The sequence below is a fragment of the Panulirus ornatus genome, chromosome 47 (genome assembly GCF_036320965.1).
Source record: "Panulirus ornatus isolate Po-2019 chromosome 47, ASM3632096v1, whole genome shotgun sequence".
NCBI lineage: Eukaryota > Metazoa > Arthropoda > Malacostraca > Decapoda > Palinuridae > Panulirus > Panulirus ornatus.
In genome coordinates this window covers 4,600,285-4,607,784 of record NC_092270.1, presented here as the reverse complement: position 1 = coordinate 4,607,784, position 7,500 = coordinate 4,600,285, and the positions used below count along the sequence as shown (strand labels likewise).

The following is a 7,500-nucleotide window of genomic DNA, read 5'->3' as shown; positions in this document are numbered from 1 at the left end:
AGACAGACAGAAAGAGAGAGTAGACTGGGGTAATTATCAGGCAGGCAATAAGATATCAAGTGGTGGGGACATTAAAGGCGAAGTTCATAATGTGATGATAGTGATGTTGGTCTCTATTTGTAACCTGATGTTTATGCTGGGATAGCATTTTCTTTCCCCTCATCATCCAGGCCTTCGATGTAGTCTTCTTCTCCTCCTTCTTCTTCTTCTTCTTCTTCTTCTTCTTCTTCTTCTTCTTCTTCTTCTTCTTCTTCCTCCTCCTCCTCCTCCTCATCCTCCTTCTTCTTCTTCTTCTTCTTCTTCTTCTTCTTCTTCTTCTTCTTCTTCTGCTTCTTCTCCTCTCCTCCTCCTCCTCCTCCTCCTCCTCCTCCAGTCTCCCATCTTTATATTTTCCCCCTTCATTCCTCACCCCCCCCCCATCTTTTTATTAATCAATATTAGTCATCTGTTGATGAATAATCTTCCCTTGCTCCCTGGCTGTGCGAGAGGATCAACTGGCCAGGCAACCCAGGCTAATCTGGTGTGGTGAAGATTGCCTTCCTTCCTCAGTTGATTTTGGCTCCCGCGAGGTCATTTTAGGTCACCTGGGGTCGATAGGTCACCTGAGGTCGAATAGATGGGTTGATTTGCCACAGGCCATGAGGTTCACTGTTGTTGTTTTTTTGTTTGTTTGTTTTTGTTTTGTACGTTGTTCAGATTTTGAGCCCGACGGTACGACCACAGCGGTACGGACCCTTGAGTACAGCGGTACGACCCTTGAGTACAGCGGTACGACCCTTGAGTACAGCGGTACGACCCTTGAGTACAGCGGTACGACCCTTGAGTACAGCGGTACGACCCTTGAGTACAGCGGTACGGCCCTTGAGTACAGCGGTACGACCCTTGAGTACAGCAGTACGACCCTTGAGTACAGCAGTACGACCCTTGAGTACAATGGTACGACCCTTGAGTACAACGGTACGACCTTTGAGTATGATGACCCTTGGCCTTGAATTAATCTTCTAAGGGTCACGTCGATTCACCAATGGGTCAATACGGTTCACGAGGTGGTTCATTAACTGCTCTTAAGATGGGTCACAAGGGTTTAATTAGTAGGTCAAGATGGGTCACCAGATAGGTCAGGATAGGTCATACGGGGTTGTTCGCTATTAGATCAAGGTAGGTTCACCAGGCTTCACTAATAGGTCAATTATGGGTTCAAGATGGGTCACAAGGGGGTCCTCGTATAGGTCAAGGTAAGTCAAGAGAAGTGAACGTTAATTTAAATGTCGTGTATCACATATCAATCTAGGCCTCCATAAATGTAATTTTTTTTCTTTAATGCTTCGTATCCATCGCAATGACTCTAAGATTAATGTCATTTAATTCGTTTTTTGGTTATTCCTTTAAGTCTAAAATGTAGTTTAGCTCGCTGGATTGATGAAGGGGTGGGGCAAAAAGGATATTGCATGTGGGTTATAAAGGGATTGGGTAGAAGAAGTAAAAAAGGAAAATGGGATTTGTTTAGAAGCCAATATAGAGGGGGCACCGAGTGTTGGTAGCGTATTTAGACTAATGGAGGGAATATGAGAGTGTGTAGGTCAATTGAGAGTGTGTAGGTCAATGACCCTCTTTGAGCAAGGCCTGGGCGACATCCTTGTCGTATATTGGGGGTTTGGGCCTGTTAAGAACCCGACTGAATAACAGAAGGGTCAGCCCACCCCACGCCCCCATCCCCGTCGTACATAGTCCCCAAAGGGTCGTAGGGTCGTGTTCTACAAGGGTCGTGTTCTACAAGGGTCGTAGGGTCGTCTTCTATTGGGTCGTAGGGTCGTCTTCTACCAGAGTCGTACCGTCGTGTTCTACTGGTCGCCCCGTCGTGCTCACGGGTCGTACCGACCGTCGACCCCTGTCGTATCCCCGTCGTGTCGTAGGGTCGTACCATCGTTCGAACTCAAGGGTCGTACATACCCTTTCGGGCTCAGAGTAGGGTCGTACTCCCCGTCATGCTCAAAGAGAGAGAGAGAGAGAGAGAGAGAGAGAGAGAGAGAGAGAGAGAGAGTGCGTAAATGTAAAGTCCGCCACATGTAAAAATGCACGGGACGGGGGTGTCACTGTACGCGCGTACAGACCACCACAATGATGTGGTATACGCAGGTACAGCATTCAAGTATACTCCTACTGGGAGGGGGGAGGGGGGGGATGGTGCTGTGGGGGGGGGAGGAGTAGTGGGGATGAATGGGTCGTTATGTGCGATGGCACCTCACACACACCCACACCCACACCACCACACACCACCTTCCTCCCTCTCTCCTCCTCCTCCTCCTCCTCTTCCATCTCGAATGGCAAGGCTTGGGAGAGAGTGAGAGGGGAGAGGGGGGTGTCAACAGGGGGCAGGGGGATGTCAACAGGGGGGGAGGGGGGTCACGGGGAACGAACGAGGCGCTTGGTCGGGTGGTCGGCTGGTCGGCCCGAACACTACTGTTCTTCTTCTCTTTCATGGCTTGTGAGGCAACACTAGCTGTTTGTATTGCAGTGTTGTCTTAAAAAGTTCTGTGTGTGTGTGTGTGTGTGTGTGTGTGAGTGTGTGTGTGTGTGTGTGTGTGTGTGTGAGTGAGTGTGTGTGTGTGTGTATTGTCAGTGGACTAAGACGTTTTTTTTATGTGTTTGCGTTTATGAGAACGCCTTTGTTTTATCTTAAGCTTCACCATAACCCCTTCAGCATGACTGTACGACCCTTAAGGTTCAGGTCAGAGGTCAAGGATGTGTGTGTGTGTGTGTGTGTGTGTGTGTGTGTGTGTGTGTGTGTGTGTGGATTGGGGTCGTGAGCGTACACAGAAGAGAACTTCTGAGTTTTATTCTCCTGAAGGTTCCGGGTTGCACAGACGCCTTCTTGACATATATTAAGGAAGACACAAGAGATACAAGTCTCATGTATCCCAGCAAGAGAGAGAGCGAGAGAGAGTGTGTGTATGTGCTACTCCGCCACTCCACTCTGCCTCATCCTGGGACAACCGAGTTCCACATTCCTCCACCGTGTGTTCTGTCCTCCACCCTCGCTCCATCCATCGCGTTCTGTGACCCCTCATTTTTGCTACTGGTCCGACCCATCGTATTAAGCCCTCACGACCGCTTAAGACACTTTCATCCGCGCATATGTGCGCTGCTTCCACGGCTCTCCATACCTCCTATGTTCAGTTCTCCTTGTACATTATACTCGCCTCCTGCCACTATGGTAGGTGTTGGGAACGTGGACAACAAACACATCAGTTGGCCCATCATGATCATGATGATGATGTACATCAGCTTTATGTTCGCCAATCCCTTTGCCAATCCCTTTGCCAATCCCTTTGGCAATCGTCGCTCCTGTTTCCCAATAGTACATGGCCGGCCATCCAGAGCATAATGTACTGTGTATCACGCAAGCCTTGTTGATATTTGCTTTTCACCCTCACTTGTTGTTGCCAAGGAAAATGGAACACAATGTCCCGAGTGCACTTTCGTGTATTTGTCACCTCCAGGGGAGATATCACCACTCCTGAAGGTGTAAGATAACACGAAGGTGCACCTGGGAATTATCATGTTCCATTTTCCCCCCGTGTTTGTTTGTGTGTGTGTGTGTGTGTGTGTGTGTGTGTGTGTGTGTGACACAGTACACTTGTACATGAGCTATTACCCGTCGTGCCCTCCACCAGAGCTCTTCCTGATTGACATGTGGTGGCTGCGGGGGCGGGCGAGGGAGAGGAAGGAGGGAAGGAGTCAGTCACCAGCCTCTCCTCCCATCTCCTGTCCATTGTCGCCCGCTATTATGTGCCTTGTTGGCTCTATTGGTACTGCTGCCGTGGGGTAGTGGGATGGATCGGCCCTTCACAGGTGGTGGGTTTTGGATGTCCAGGGTGTTGTGATGAGCGTCGCACTGATTCGCAGTCTGATATATAAAGTTTCTGTTGGAGAAGAGCGTTTTTTTTTTTTGTTGTCATTTAAACGACCAAGATGGGTTGGATTTGTGTGATTTAAAACTTTATAAACGCCCTTTGTAATTCGTATGTATACGCTACAGAGGAGTTGACTTGTTATTAGATAGTTAATTTGTTAGTTGTTTTGGTTGTTATTCTCTTGGTGTTGTTGTTGTTGTTGTTGTTGTGGTGTTGTTGTATGGGTTGTTGTTTGTGATATGGTAATTCCGCTTTAGATTAAATTGCGACGTTGGTAATGATGCTCTTGGTAGCACTGCTGCAGCTGTTGCCATCCGCTCATACTATGTTGAATTTTGTAATATTTTTGTAATGTTTTTGTCACTGATGATACGATTGTTTCTTACAAAGAATAAGCGTAGGAAGGAGAACAAAACTGGAAGAAGGAGATGATGAGAGAGAAGCCAGACAGGAACACTTGCGATGTTTAGAACAGCACTTAACGAAATTGATAGCAACAATGGCAACCTAAGTACACATGTTGCCGCCTTGAGAATATTTTTAACATTAATTATTTACCGTTAATGTTAAAAGTTCCAACTGGAAATTTGGTTCTGAAGCTGAATGTCGTATAGCTTTAGCCTAGCTTTAACTTTTGGGTCAGCTGATTCTGCGTAATGATACGCTACTGTATGTAGTAAGCATAACATTTTGAAATGCCTGGCGAACGCTGGCATCTTTTTGTGTCATGTGGTTTAACTACATCGTTACGACCCCGTTGTGCACGACAGGGCGACCCTTCAGCACGACTTTACGACACATTTAGTACCGCCGCGTTACGACCCTTGGGTATGGTGGCCCGACATATAAGCTGATCTTTAAAGGGTCAGGTCAAAGGCCAGGCCTTCATATTCAAGGGTCGTTCGGTCGTGCTCAAGGGGTCGTTAAGTCGTGCTAAAAAGCCATACGTTTGTGTAAAAGGGGATAGACAGTTACGTATGTCTTTCAGTCGTAGGAATATATATATTTTTTTCGATGTACAAAATGTTGCTGGGGTACCCATTTTATCGACCAACCCTTCGGTGTGGATGAACAGCTGGGTTGACTGTGGACCGACTTCCGTAACCCAGGATTCGAACCTCATACGCTCGACCCTGGACGGCCCGTGAATGCGTCACGGTCAGGAATGCTAAACCCGCTGTACCTAACCACCCGTCATTAATTCATTTTTTCCCCCGTAGGAGACGTATTTCTATACGCTTTTACGCCCCGCGTAGCAATAGTGCGTACCTTCATACGAGAGGGTTTTTTTTATGTTTCATTCCTCACAAAAAAGTTTTACTCTTTTGTTTTGTTGCGCTCTACATATTACTATCCCATGCCCCTTCCTCGAACTTGACGTGTCCTATTCTCTTGCAGGAGCGGAGCTGTCGACTGTATTTCTGAAGAAGAACAAACCCCCCCACCAAGCCACCCCCCCTACAGACACACACACACACACACACACACACACACACACCACCTCCTTTCCTCCCACCCCCGCTGACTTTACGTTACGTCGCCCCTCATCTAGCGAGGTAAGTTCATCTCTTGTTCCCATGTGTGGTCCTGACCTCCGCGTTATGGTGTGTGTGTGTGTGTGTGTGTGTGTGGAGGAAAGGAAGGGTTGGGGGGGGGGGTTGTATTGCGTCCAGTGTTGCCGGCTGCAGTAAGGGCCTCGGGGTTGTGAAAGTTATAAAGCAAAGCGAAGGACTTCGAGTTATACCGCTATTGTCCGTTGTTGGCAGGGTCGAGTTCAGCGTTGGCAGGGTCGAGTTCAGCGTTGGCAGGGTCGAGTTCAGCGTTGGCAGGGTCGAGTTCAGCGTTGGCAGGGTCGAGTTCAGCGTTGGCAGGGTCGAGTTCAGCCTTGTGTTGTGGGTGGAAGGTGTTGCCAGGCAGTGGTTGGTGTTGCCAGGTTGCCCGCCACCCACCCACCCACCGGTGCTTCGAGTTTGTGTTGCGTCTGGTGTTGCCAGGTGTTGCAGGCTGTGTGGCTCAAAGTTACGTTACGACTTAAGTTGTTGTTGTGAAGATGATCATCATCTCGCTCCAGTTTTCCAATTTGTTGTGGAAAGTAGGAGGTAACTTCATGTCTTTGTTATCGTTGGCTAATGTAAATTTTTTCTTCATTCATATAAAGTTTTTGGCTTTTCAGTAAAAGCCTTCACACGACTCCATCTCCTTTACCTATAAGATACGTGAATGATTAATCACCGGAGAGAGGTTTTATTTTTTCTTATTAGAATGATGGTTTAAGACACCCCACTTGGCCTTTCCCAAGACCCCCTAAAGTAGGACCTTCAAAGACCACACACCCCGAGAGACGTAGGTACATTGCCATTTCGTGGCTTCGGTGACGACTTGGAATAAGAAGAAAAAGCCTGACAGAAAATTTGGAACGAGGAATCATGCTTCGTTTTTTCCTTATTTTTTAAGAATCTCGTTGTATGACACTCGCGCCTCCGTAAAGGGAAACCCAAGACCTCCGTGGACGGTGTGAACTGTGGTCGGTATAGACACAGGATTGAGGTTCATGTGTGAAGTAAAGGTTCCATGATGGAGGATCCAACACGTTTCCTCCAAAAGGTTCAACGACCTTTATTTAAGACGAGAATCGGATCCTTGCTAGAGTTGATGCTTCGCCCGAGGCGCGACACGTAGACTGGAATGTAATGTCTTTCCCTACGTTTGCCTTACGATGGTTTGGGAGTTGGTCTCATACAGCTTGCACTGTAGGACGTTGTCTTGTCTTATGCATGCCTTACGATGGGGTTGGGGAGGTCTTCTACCCACTACAGCTGGGGTCTGGGACCTTATCAAACCTCGTGGATACTTAACGATGGTTCGGGAGGATCATCAAACTCATTTCGAATTACTTTCAAGTTTCAGGTAGACCCATCTTGGTGCTCGCACTCACTCGCACTTGACCCAGTGACGTGTGGAACGGATGCCTCGCCTCCATGCACGTTCATTACGAGTGGTTGACCCGTTCCTTTCCCCTTATGTTTTGTATCTTATTGTTCGATTTCACGAATTTCAAAGTCAGAGTTCGACCCCCCTCAACTTTCCCCTTTCAGGGTCTCACTATAGCCTTGTCATTCAGTAGGATTTATACACTTCAACATTTTTGGTTTTTCTGAGCTCTCGCAAGAAGATATAATTGTTTACCTAATGTTGTAATTGTTTACCTAATGTTGTAATTGTTTACCTGATGTTGTAATTGTTTACCTAATGTAATTGTTTACCTAATGTTGTAATTGTTTACCTAATATTGTAATTGTTTACCTAATGTTGTTAGTGATGGTATTGGCTTTCTCAAGGCCCAGGTTGGTCATATGGTGTTTGTTCTCTGTTGGAGAAGACGTTTTTTTTTGACCATGTATTAATTACAATTGTCCTTGTTTGAGGCGCGGGGTTAAAGGGGAGATGATGATGATGATAACGATGGTAGTTGGGAGTGTCGCCAGCTGACCTGCACGCCACCATTACCTCCTCCCCCTTTGTCGTTAAGCTGTTGAAGAGAGGGGAGGGAGGGACTCGCTTCTCCTAACCTGTTGGCTACACTTTG

General features: G+C 47.3%; 1 protein-coding gene across 3 annotated transcripts in view; it reads left to right on the top strand.

Annotated features, from left to right (window-relative positions):
• LOC139763454 (rhomboid-related protein 3-like) overlaps positions 1–7,500 on the top strand; it is a 425,782-nt gene that overhangs the window by 9,962 nt on the left and 408,320 nt on the right. For 2 of the 3 annotated variants that reach the window (XM_071689519.1, XM_071689518.1), the window contains exon 2: positions 5,313–5,470. The exons of the other annotated variant lie outside the window; for it this stretch is intronic. The gene's annotated coding sequence lies outside the window, so the exon portion shown is untranslated. The remainder of the gene's footprint in view (positions 1–5,312; positions 5,471–7,500) is intronic. 3 annotated transcript variants of the gene reach the window in all.